At 35.8% G+C, this 11,783-nt stretch overlaps 1 long non-coding RNA gene across 1 annotated transcript in view; it reads right to left on the reverse strand.

Annotated features, from left to right (window-relative positions):
* LOC141571828 (uncharacterized) overlaps positions 1-1,932 on the reverse strand; it is a 212,443-nt gene extending 210,511 nt beyond the window's left edge. Inside the window, exons 1-2 of the long non-coding RNA XR_012496885.1 lie at positions 1,736-1,932; positions 224-337 (exon numbers count right to left, since the gene is read on the reverse strand). This is a non-coding gene — a long non-coding RNA (uncharacterized LOC141571828). The remainder of the gene's footprint in view (positions 1-223; positions 338-1,735) is intronic.
* Positions 1,933-11,783: the final 9,851 nt, after the last annotated feature.

Consider the following 11,783-nt stretch of genomic DNA (forward strand, 5'->3'; position numbering starts at 1 on the left):
TAAAAATATTCTCCTGTTATTTATGCTTAGGAAGACAACTTTACGGCAGACATACTTACCAAATATGTGTTCCCCGGTGTCCTCCAGACTTTCTAGTCTCCTTAAAATTAGGAGAAGTCAGGCGGCTATTTCTTACCAATGAAGAGAATGTGATATTGACATGTGTTGTTTCCAGTCCAAGGCAATGAAAAAACCCAGGTGAAAGTCTAGTCCTCTCTCTTACCTGTGATGGGTACTGAGGAACGCCGTGGCCTGAGTGTTTCAGGTAGGGCAGCCAGAAGGTGGTGATGAGCCTGGGTTGTGAAGCGATAATGCAGGGCTTGGCCCCCTAACAGCCCTGCAAGAACATAAAATGCAGAGGAGAAATAAACTTCTATTATGTCAAACCCCTGAGCATTTAGATTCTTTCTGCATCATGATTAAACTAATAAAATATTTTCTAATATAAACATTTTCCCTATTCTATAACTCATGAGTATATAGGTGAGTTGCAGGGACCACAGTGAAGAAGGGGAAAGAAAAGACCAGTTAAGGTTTGCTGTGTTCCTTCCCTGATAGAAACTGGCAGCCCCCACTCACCTCTACCACAGTGTAAAGAGAAGCAAGAATAAGCCCACACAAATGTGTGCACTATCCACTCTGGAAACATGTAGAGTTTTCTGGATATCAGAAACAAACCATCCAGGAACTGATTTAATCATGATGCTCTTTAAAGTATTTCAAAGAGGAACTTTAGAGAATGGTTCATATTTCCTCTTGAAAAGTTCATGTTCTTTACCAGTGTAAAACCAGAGTCTTGGCCTCATATACCTGATTTTAATTCTATTGTTTAAAAGCCCAGGTGAGGATAAAAAGGACATGTAGAACATCGTAAACATTTTATTGAATAAACCAAATTTATCCACAATATGTTTTACGTAGGGTTTTATATATCCGTAAAGGTTTTATAAGATATACAGAATTGGCTGTGTTCTCTGAAAGAGACTCATTTTCCAGAGCACTATAGATATTATGAAGGAAAGAGATTCCTTTCTTTTATACTCACACAAGTAAGTGTCAAATTACCACTGTTCTAAGTACTACACAGCATTAAGGAAAAGCACATGGTCCTGTGAGAGTGTGAAATGGAGTGATGTGACCGAGTCCGGGAGCTAAGAGAGTGCTTCCCAGCCAGGAGCAGTAAGGATTGGCCTGAGATCACAAGAAACAACATCAGTTGCCTAGATGACAGGAAATTGCAGAGTAGATGATCACGTACTGGTCAGAGGAAATGGTGTGTAGCAAGAAAGGTGGAAAATTCTGAAAATTTAGAGAAGACCAGTATGAGTACGATCAGACAGAAAAGTGAAAGCTCATTCTCTCCACATACTGATAATTAATATCTTTGTTGTCCTGAAATATTAGGAACAGGAAAATAAGAGTGTTGCCTAAGAACTTGTTTACTTCTCTTTTGTTGCTTTACATTAAAATACGTCCTTCTTCAAAGAATAAAAGAGGCAAAATGCCAGAGTCCGTATAATGTGATTCCATTTGTGAGTACTGATGGAAGAATACATATATTAGTTATCTTTTGCTACATAGCAATGCTGTCACAAGCTTCACAGTTTTAAATCACACACATTTATTAGCTCACAGTTTCTGTGAGTCAGGAATTCTGACTTGGCTTAGCTGGATCCTCTGCTTCAGTGTCTCTTAAAAGCTTCAATAGGCCTGTCAGTAGGGGCTGGGGTCTCACCTGAAATTCCACTGGGAGCGCATCCATTTCCAAGTTCACACGGCTGTTGACAGGATTCAGTTCCTTGCAGGTTTTCCGAATAAGGGCCTCAGTTCCTTGCTGCCTGTTGGAAAGAGGTTGACCTTAATTCCTTCCACACGGACTCTTCATATGGCAGCTTACTTCATCAAAACCAGCAAGGGAAAGGATCTATTGAGAGAGCCTGTGAGCAAAACAGAAATTATAATCTTAAGTAACACATTATCACAAAAGCGACATCCCATCACCTTTGCCGTATTCTGTTGTTTAGACGGAAGTTACAGATGCTGTCCACACTCAAGGGGGCAAGAGCACATAAGGACATTAATACCAGAACCTGGAGGTCACTGAAAGCCACCTTAGAATCTCACAAAACAAAAAATTATTAATGCGTCATACTTTTGGATAGAGGGCAACAGGTTCTGGGGAGGAAGGTTTTTCCCTTTTATTTTACATCCTTCTGAGCAATTTGCATTTTAATCCCTTATGTGTATGACTTTTTATTTTTAATGAATATTTTCATACTGTTTTCTCTTTAATAGGAGCAGATGGAATTAGCATGTTTCCATAGACAGAAACTATCGCCTCTCTTGGCATAAAGTGAAGATATACATAAGGTACTGTTTCTCCACTATCAAAACAATATGCTAATGACATCCCGGAGAACACAGGTTGTTTGTTTGAACTCAGTTACTTGGACAATGGCCTAAATTCTTTGGGATATTCTGATCATAAAAGCTATGCAATGGCAGTTGAAAGAGTTTGATAATTTGGAACAATTATTTTGTAATTAAGTATAATTTATATACTTTTGTTAATTCATTCCAGTAATATTTTGAGTGCTTATTACATGCCTGACGTTGGATCACTCTTCATAATGAACTAAATAGGATTTAAAAACAAGTCTATTACAATTTCCCAATTTGGTCTTTCACAAGAATATTAAAATGAATTTTCTAAGAAAAAAAATGATGGCAAAATGGTTAATAAGAAACCAAGCCTCAAAACTATTTTCCCTCCATAAGATATTTTGATCCCACCGTCCACTGCACTGTTGTCACAAATCAAAGAACGCCAATCTTTCTTGATTCACAGCACCCTTCATGTCTCAGTAATTTCATGGCACCCCAGTAAAGAAATACCTAATCATTCCATTTATTCAGGTTAGGTCCAAATGACTTTACAAATATTTTCATTCTAACAATTTATTAGACATTTGAAAAAGATTATATATATAACATTAAGAAAAAATGAAAATTTTCAAATTTACCAATGTGAGGTGTGCACATCATGGGCATTACAGAGCTTCTCAAACTGTGAAATCAGATCAGATTCTGCCATCCTCATTTGCTGCTTGGTGGTTTGCAAACGACTCCCCTCCCCCCAGACACAGAGGGCAAGGAGATACCAAAGAAAGAGGCAGGCTGCTCTAGATTGGTGGGTGGTAGGTTTACGAAGCAAGGGAATTTGCATAAGAAGCTTGTCTTGGGCGGCCACAACATTAGATCTCCACACCCGCCAGAATCTTAAAAGTTTATATAGAGGCCTTAACTGAGTTCAGTTACATATACTGTCTAGATTGTTCCAACACCACCTTATTCTCTCAAGGTTACATCCTTAAAACACCTCCCAGTGTGAGAATGGTGAGTGGAACATATGTTCCAAGGACAGGGGAGGGGCTGAGGAGCCCTTGATTGGCTGGGTCCAGCTCACAGGTCAGCCAGTAGTCATGTCCTCTCAATGGTCTTCTCCAGCACTGTTCCACATTGATTTTCCTGAGGTTCTTATTTTTTTAAACCACAGCCAACTGCTTATATGCAAACATATGACATAATTTAAAAGAATGGCACACAACCTAAATTTGAAACTGAACTACCTTGATCCAGTAGTTCATGCAGTACTCAAAAGATGTTGAGTAATGCTGTTTTCTTTAAAGATTTCAAATCTCCTGAAGCACCCCTGTGAATTTACTGCAGTGTATGAAGGCACTTAAGTACCTAGTTTGGGATTTGAGGCAGAGATGTAATAAATATTTAGGGAAAAGAAAAATGCATAATCAACATCTACATATCTATTTTTCTATTTTCTACAGGAATCTTTCTACTAAAGTAAAAGTTTAACTAAATCCAATTTGACCTCTGATATATTAAGAAACCAAACAATGGGGCAATTAAACAGAAAAATTAAAGTCTAAAGATTCCAAAAAATTTACTTTTTATTTGTAGGAGACACTAGTTATGTATAATATACATGAAATATACACATAATCATATATAACATATGTGAAAATGCCTGTGCCCCTAAACATTCTGGTGCATTAACAAAAGTAATTTATTCTTTTGGTTTCAAACTTTAATTATTTGGAATAAAACTATAAGCATTCTGGGCAGGTGGTTTCTAAGTTATTCAATATTTATGGAGAATTTGAGTAAGTTACTTGCAGATTAAAGAAGTACATAATGTCTGAATTCTTTATTAAAGAAGTACATAATGTCTGAATTCTTATTCCAGATATACACAAGAAAGGACAGAAGCTCAGCTCACCCACTTCTCTTGCTCTGCACTCAGTGATAGAATTTGTTCCCCACAAAAGCAAGTCCACAAAAGACCTCCTTCTTCAGTCATTAATCTCTTCTGAACATAACTGATTACTGTCCTCTTGACCTCCTTCTTCAGTCTAGGGATGGAAATTTCTCCTGCCAAACACTTTGGTGAAACTACAAAACTGCCCCGACCAGAATTCCTTCCTTGTGGAGAATGAAATTAGGTAAGTCCTGGAGAGTAAGAAACAAACTGAATTCATTTACCTGAATTGCTATCTGACTAATAATATGGCCCATCTCCAACCACAAGTGTCAAGGCAGGAGTAGTATCTACAAGATGAATTGCACTCTAAGTCTGCAGGGCAGGGCTAGGTGCTGAACAACTGCTGGAAGGTGAACCTGTGAGTCAGCATCAGTTTTGGAACTGTCTTGGTCTCCATCTCACACAAAAAAAAGAATAGATTGTCTGTGTCTAAATAGTTGTATCCATCTCTGCAGAAGATTTTTTATTGGGCAACTGCATGTGAGAATAATAAATCTTTTGGTTGATGAGAAGTCTGAAGAAAAGAGTTCTCACAATGACATTTTTAAAGCACTGGTGCCTGTATTATCTGTCAAGTCTAAAACCACTTTACAGAAATGTTAGGAGTATTAGGCTAATTAGACAATTAGGCCACACTTTCTAGAATGAAACACAATCTGGGTGTCAGGCTGTCACATTATGGTATCCGTACCTACCTCAAAATGGAATTGGCATCAACTCATGAACCAAAAGCCTAGTTGGCAGATGTGTTGGTTTCTAAGGATTTTCACACATACACACCCATGCTTTCATTTCACAGTATCTTTAATGATGCACACATAGTCACAATCAATCTTGCCTCCCAAGAGGAAGTCTGTTTTAATGTGACAATATGCATCATCACCTGCCTTCCAGGCATTTCCTATTCTAGTCTGCATACCTCCTCCCTTCACAAATGGAGGCAGCATGGAAATACACACAGACTTTGGACTCAGTTCAACCTGGATTTGATCCCAATTCTGTTACTTTCTAGTTGTGAAATCATGAAGAGTACCCTTAACCACTCTGAGCATCTCCTCTTCTATAAAATACTTCACGATGTTATTTGTAGAACTAAGTGGGCATACAATGTGCCCAGTAAATGATATATTCTATGAATGATATATTCTCAAATAGATCTTACCTATCTTGTATGCAAGTTTAAAGACTATGGAGGCATAAGAAATTTTCCTGGCCCAATCCTGACTTTGAGGAATCCTTTTCTTCCAGACATCTTTTAATGTTACGAGAACCAACTGAATAACCTGAAGGATCCAGACCTACTTTATTCAAGGCAAGGTTTGGAGATATGAAATTTGCCCTGAACTGACAACCACAAGGAACTCAGAAAGTACTCAGGACAGAAGCTCAGAGATGATTGTAAATGTAACGACTTTAAAGAACAGACAACAAAGTTATGACCATTTAAATTCCTTACAGATATCAATAACTGGCATTCTCTTAAAAACTGAAACTCCATTAATCTTGAAAATGGTACAACTACATTAAAGCCAAAGTGTAATTTTTCCTTGCAGCTATCAAACCAAGCAGGCAATATTTCCTGACTTTCAAACATTAAAACAGGAAAAGAAATGGTTAATTTTATATTCCAGGAAATTCACTTTTGTCTAAACAATTTTCTAATTTCACTATTAATTTGTTGCCTTTGTTTTTTATTGATACTTTCTAATTTTATGCTAAATCTCTTATAATGTTTTCTCAGTTTCCAAATATTTCAGAAACATTTTAGCTAAAACATTTCAGAAGTTAATCTACATCGAGCTATGCACTGTATTCTAGAAACTCTACTTATAAAGAATATTACTGATGAACTGTTAAACAATTAGAAGGTAAATGGCAAGTGGAAATCAAGTTCATTTCAGTCAGTCACCATTCTAATGTTATATCTGTAAAGTTGCCATAAGATATTTATCCACAACTGTGTAGAATCATGTAGCTGAAATTTTAAAGACTGGAATTTGCCTCATGTTAGCCCCAGTCTTGTTTATTAAAAGAACTGGCTGCATCTGCTAATAGGGGAATTTTTCTCTCAGTGCACTTAAGAATTAATAAGTCATATGACCATGAATTTACTCATATGATGTAGTAATAATAAGCATCAGATTTGACAACCATGAAAACAAAAATATATATGGTTATTTATGTTATTACAAAGAAAGGATTTACAGACATAAAACGTGCTTGATCATGTTCATTTCCTCTCTTCTCTATATAATGCATCTTTAATGGAGAAAGACAGAATCTCCATCTTTTATGAAATTGCACAATTTCCTTAATCAGTAGAATCTAAGCAAATGATAAAAACTAATTTAGATTGCCATATAGAATGTTGTTGGTGAACAAAGAGCTCTTCAGAACTAAGGAATTCCAATAGTTATAAGAGGCATAGGATCATTTACATTGAATAAAGTTTAGTGAGCATGTCCTTTTAAATAAAGTGAGACAGAATAAATATGTTAATGTATTGCCCAATACCTTCATCAATGACATTCTTACTAATATAGCCTTTCCTACACACCACTTTCAAAGCATTTAGTTCAAGCCTGCATAGCCAGACATATGGGCACACAGTCCATCCTTTCTGTGTATCTCACATTTTCTAGATATTCTGTTTCACTACAGATTACATCAAGACCAAAGACCGTAGTAAATGGTGAGACTTCTTTTTTGATACCTTAAAGTATAACAGAGTTGTCATAAATTCTAATCTCATATTAACACATACTTAGTCCCCAATCAAGTGTCTAATTGACTCATTTGATGTAATTTCCATCTTAGAAATTTAGAGAACATTCTATGCTACACATTCAAATAGTGACAGACTTCTGAGTTTAAAAAGACTGCTCTTTACGGTATGATTTCATATTTCAAGGAAAATATTTATATATATCTATGAAATTTTAAAAGATGATACTCCTCGTGCTTCCTTATTTAAAAATCCACAAGAAATGATTATGTGGATGGAATTATCTCTTTATTAATGAGAAGAAAAAAAAGTAAAGCAGTTGTATGAGATTAATATGAGATTTCTCCTTACCCAGACTGTTGAAAAGTCAGAGGGTCAGACGCAATCATAACCAGAAATGGACCAGATGTGATATCTATGTTGGAGAGTTAAGAGGCAGACAAAATTCATAATATAACTGTTTTCAAATATTGATGGGTTTCTGTAGGTAGAGGAATGACATGAGAAATGATGGACTTTGGAGTAAGGGTTTTGAAGAAAAGTGAAATTTGTAACAGAAAATTGAAAGAAGCTTAATAGAATGAGGAAACTTTCAATGGGCAATTGAGAGAGGATAAGTGAAGTGGAAAAATTAAAATTGTTTCCTATAAAACTGAAAACACAAAAGAATATGCACTCTGACTTGTATAATGTAGAAGACCCATAAATATTGAATTGTGCTACTTATTAATAATACATTTAAAACATCTTAAGATCCATAAAAGAAACCTGTAGAGAAGAAAATGAAACTTATCCAGAGACAGTGGAGTATCCTCTAAAAAATAAACAAACAAAAAATAAAAAGATAGAATTCTGACCAAAAAATAAATAAATAAACACATATACATATACAGTGCATAATTTAAAATCAGTGCATCACTGCTTCCCCTTAATTCACATATTGTTTTTTCATAAATTGGGTCTAAGTTTACATGTTCATTCGTCCTGGGTACTCAGATATTTAAATGTGCATAAGAAAACAAATAAAACCATAAAGGCAAAATATATAAGGTATTTCCAACTTAGACATAATTCATTAAAATAACTTTCCATTTCTGTTTACACCTATCAAAGAATATGGAAGGTAAATTTCCATGGGTTCCAAAGAGGGTGGGAAGAATTTCAAAGCTTGCAATAAACTTCGAGGAATAAAAAAAAAATGTGAAAGAACATTGGGGCTCTAGAACCCCCAACTAACATTCTAATATAATGTTCCAAAATACAAAATAAAGGAAAAGAAATTGTCAGAAATATGAAAATAACCATGTGATACATGGCTCTATTTTAAGGAAAACATAAACAAAGACAGATTATTAGTACTATCTTGTAAGAAATCTATCACTGAGAAAATGAGAAAGGAAAAAGAAATTGATCGCTATATTCAAACAACCTAAGCCCCACCTTTTCCCACACACAGCCATTTTTTCCACTCTGAATCTATGCTTTTCACAACATCTAAAATATAAGCATACCTTCTCCCCATGCATCATAATATCTTCCCCACAATGCAATATTATTTTTTAATTTTCACTTTGTTTTACTAGTGGATGAGAAATAACTTTCAGGAAGTCCCGGGCACTGAGCTCAGTGCTTTGTGTATAATCTCTCATTTAATTTATTGATCTAAATTTCCACTAAATAAATATACATTTGAGATATCAAACATCTTCTTTCTAAAATACAAATCCCTCTGAAAGAGGTCAGCCTTTGTCATCCACTCACACTGTCCTGCAAATGTAAGGTAAGTCTTATAAAAGAAGGAGGAAGGGGGATAGACAATAAAAACAGCAATTCTGGACCACATTTTATGGCCAGAGGCAATGAGGCAGCTCCTCAATAGAATGCCTGTTGAGGGACATATTAAAACTGAGACTTATAGCTAAAAAGATAGTTAGAAATAAAGTCACATGTATTAAAATGCCTATGAAAATAAACCTGAAATTGAGGGGGAGTATTATAAAGTTTTATAAATATATAAATATGCATCAAAACCAGTTATTAAATTTCCGTGAAAATTGTTGATTATGAAATATTGATCTATAAAGTAATTTCATTATAGTAACACATGCATTCCTAGCCCTCTCCATAAATACACATACACACACACACACACTCAAATGTACACAGGAAGAACACTGTCCTTGGCAGTGTAAGAAATGCTGCTGGAGAAAATGGGTGTTTAGGGAACTCTCTCTGTCGGAGACCGAACATAGATCTCAAGAGAAAACCTACAAAGGTATTTCCCTAGAGAATGATCTGTGTGCCCTGGAGGCTCAGCATCCAGGACAAGAAGATTCTAAAAATAATGGCAGAAAGTGTTGATATTTTTAATACATCTACTGTTTAAATGAAGACAGGTTTTTGGAGCTGTTTTTCAGGTAGAAATGGGCATGTATTAATACATACACACTAAACAAACCTGATGTATATATCTATATATATAGATATATCTATCTATATCGACATAGATAGATATATCTATCTATATCGACAGAGATAGATATATCTATCTCTGTCGATATAGATATATCTATATATATCTATATATATATCTATATCTATATATATAATATATAGATATTATATATATATAATTTAGTTACTATCTAAAATGTGTATGTATGTGTCTTTAGATTTTCGTTGTTATTGTTTCATCTCTATCACTAAATGATAAGTTCCACGAGGGCAGAAATTTTGTCTTATTATCCACTGTGTTGCCAGCACCCAGAACAGTATTTAGTCCACGAAAGATGCTCAATAAATATTTGCCTGGTGAATAGCCCAAACCATTATAGCTTCTTGCCTGGATTATTACAACAGTCTCCTAATTTGTTTCCTGTGTAGCAGAGATAAGGAAGGACAGAAAGGAAGACTCTGGTTTCTATGAAGGTAGGCTCCAGCCCCGTGACCGAATTCTGGGCAACGGTATGTGGCCATGTGCAGTCCACGTGCAGGCCCCCTTCTGTTCCCCATTCACTCTCTTCCCCTTTTACAACAACCTTGGAGGCCTAGTGCTATACTGAGATAGTAACATCACATGATGAAGGGAGCCTGAATCCCTGAAGGACAGTGTGGAGTAAAGCATTCCGCCACCAATTGTATGGGCCTGTGAAGTGAGGGAGCAATGGCCTTAAGCCACTGAGATTTGGGGGCTACTCATTACAATAATTAACTTGCCCTAATACACTTTTCTTGGTATCCTACAATGCCTTCCTACAGAGCATCCAAAATGAGCATCTTCAAAGAGAAATCAAGTCTTGTCACTTCCCAATAGCTTACTATCACAATAAAAATAAAATCCAAATTTCTTCCAGGCCTACAAGGTCTTGCACAATCTCACCCCCACCTATATCTTCAGCTTTATCTCAAGCCATTCCCTATTTTATTCACCATAATCTAGCCCAGCAGGCCTTTCTTCTGGTCCTCAAACATCCCAAGCTGGCTTGTTCCCACTTTAGGATTTTTATCCCTGCTGCTTCCCATCCAGGCCTTAGAACAAATGTTACCTCCTCAAAGGCACCCATTTTCCCTCCTTTAACCTATTCATATCCGTACTCCCTGCCTACTGCCCAGAGCTGTCTATCATATTCTCCCATTTTATGTTTTAATTTTTCTTACAATGCTAATACCCATCTGCAATTATAATAGTTTTATGATTACCTCTTATTTTTCCCTTCCTCAAGATTAAGCCACAGGACAACAGAAACCTTGATTGTATTACCCCCACTATCTTTCCAACAAATAAAACAGTCGCTGGCACATCATCAATGAATGGAAAAACGAATTAATCAAAGAATAAATTCATTTAAAGATTGATATATATGAAATCCTGGAAAAAATATGCCAAAATAGCAATTATTAGGTGAGAGCGTAAAAGGAGCCAGTTATATCTTTTATTAGTAATTCACAACCATTCCAAACTTTCTTTAATGAGCATGAAGTACGACACCTACACAAAATTGTTGTGTTCAAAGAGTAGAAAGAAAAGAGGCTTGGGAATCGGGAAAAGTAGGCACTGCAGGAAAACTGGTTTCCTTACTGAACCTGAGGCTTCTCATCTGTAGAACATAGAAATAGTATGAACATACTCAGAAAGCCTTTTCCAAATCTAACTTTACAGAGTAAATGAAATGAGGCTCTTGCAGCATGTTGTACATTAATGCACACAGATACTTCAAGCTTCACTGAGCTAGAGATGACCTGCTCGGATTCTGTGCAGGTAGCACTATTAAGGTGGTTTTCCCTCTTAGCAAGGTGGCCATATCTGCTGACATCAGAATTTCCTATTGGGTCCGGGACTGCCACCAGTTAAGTTACATATGTAGACATGACCTTTTTTTTTTTTTATCAGTGAGACAGAGTTGAGTGGACCTCAGTTAATCAAAGACAGACAAAGGAAGCTCTGGATCCAGGTATGTAACTTTTATAACCTATTGAATTGTTTGGAAAGTTGACTTTTTAGGTCCTTTGAATTCAGGCAAAGTGAACAATTTGCTGTTTCTCTCATTTGAGGCTCCAAAATATCTTCATTGAGATGCCTGGAGACCTTTGGTTCATATCACCAAGATTTTCACAAATTTTAAAAATAAAATGTATATTCTGTTTTTTATTTCAAAAATATATTAGAATATTAATAGAAAGTACAAATAAATTAACAAAAATAATATACATTTCCATACA

Source organism: Rhinolophus sinicus, linkage group LG05 (genome assembly GCF_036562045.2).
Source record: "Rhinolophus sinicus isolate RSC01 linkage group LG05, ASM3656204v1, whole genome shotgun sequence".
Classification (NCBI taxonomy): Eukaryota; Metazoa; Chordata; class Mammalia; order Chiroptera; family Rhinolophidae; genus Rhinolophus; species Rhinolophus sinicus.